Here is a 1,403-nt window from a genome sequence, read left to right on the forward strand (position 1 = left end):
AAACTGCTATGGATGATAAAAAGATGGCTTCCCACAGTTGTAGGTTTATCCTCATAGCTTTGCTTTTAACAAACAATTACTAGCAAAGAGGGCCTTGGCTTTAAGCAGAGCAAATCTCTGACCCAGTGATTTTGGACAAAAGAAAATGCAATGTTCTCTATAGTTAAACTTGGATTATACACATACTGGAGACATATCTAAACCATATAGATAGAAATGGTTGGCAGATCCTTCTCTACCTAAGATCACCAGGATATCAAGAGGATAAACGTGGGTCAGGACAAATCTATGCAAGAAAAGTAAGCCCAAGTCATTAGGGTATGAGTTTTAGACTTCTTTCTGTGGAGAAGTAGATGAAGATCTGTCTACCCTTGCCTTTTTTTGTATACAAATGCAATATTGCAATGAGACCTGGTAGTGCATTATAACTGTATTATAGCCTAAAGAGCTTGAGTCCTAGGTAAGTTCATTAAAACTTGTACATAATTTGTTCTCTTCCTGCCTTATTTTCCTTAGCTATGGAATGTTAATCATACAACCTACCTTGCATGGTTCTTTTTCTCCCCTTTGGGCTTATGTAACATCTATTTAGCCAAAATTGACCTTGAAATCACAATACTCTTTCCTACATGTCTTGACTGTGAGTATTACAGACTGGTATCACTGTGTCTAACTTCACCCTTATAAGGATACATGTTAGATTATGAAAAGATAACTGTGTGAATCATTCAATGAGCACTATTGCATGCAAGGTGGCTCACCAGAAATTGCCCCAGAACAATATCCACATTTATGTACAGATCAAGCTGTGGCCTTTGCAAAATCACTACAATACTAATATTCTCTGATGCCAGACTACCTGAATCTTAGATGCCAAAATACATAGTTTCTATTAGAAACTACCATTTTTCCAACTGATAAAACCTGTCAGAAGGAAAAAGAAAAAGAAAAAAGAACAAGTGTTAACCTGAATATTCTATATAATACATGGTCAAGTGAATAAAATAAAAGTAAAATGATAGAACTTTTGCCTAGACTCGAAGCTACTTACTGCACCCAAGAGGGTTACAGTGGAGGGAGTCAGGGAAGTGGGAAGAGGAGAGAGGGAGGAACAAACTCTGCCCAATTCAGCCAGAAAATATGTTACTCTTCTAATGCTTAATCCCTTGCCCACTTACCACCCAACCACAAATCCAGCCCTAAATAAAGACATAAAGTTCCAAATCAGTATGGCTACTGGACCCCCCACTGACTTTGTTCTTGAGCCTAATAAACTCGTGGTGCATTCCTCAAAGATAACCCCCGACTTGTTGTAGTTGCAAACCTGCTTTGTACTTTAGTTCATCTTTCAGAATAACCTGAGCCCCTAAATCACCTACAAATAGCTCATCCATTTGTTCTGT

The sequence above is a fragment of the Grammomys surdaster genome, unplaced genomic scaffold (assembly GCF_004785775.1).
Source record: "Grammomys surdaster isolate TR1022 unplaced genomic scaffold, NIH_TR_1.0 125752, whole genome shotgun sequence".
NCBI classification, from domain to species: Eukaryota; Metazoa; Chordata; class Mammalia; order Rodentia; family Muridae; genus Grammomys; species Grammomys surdaster.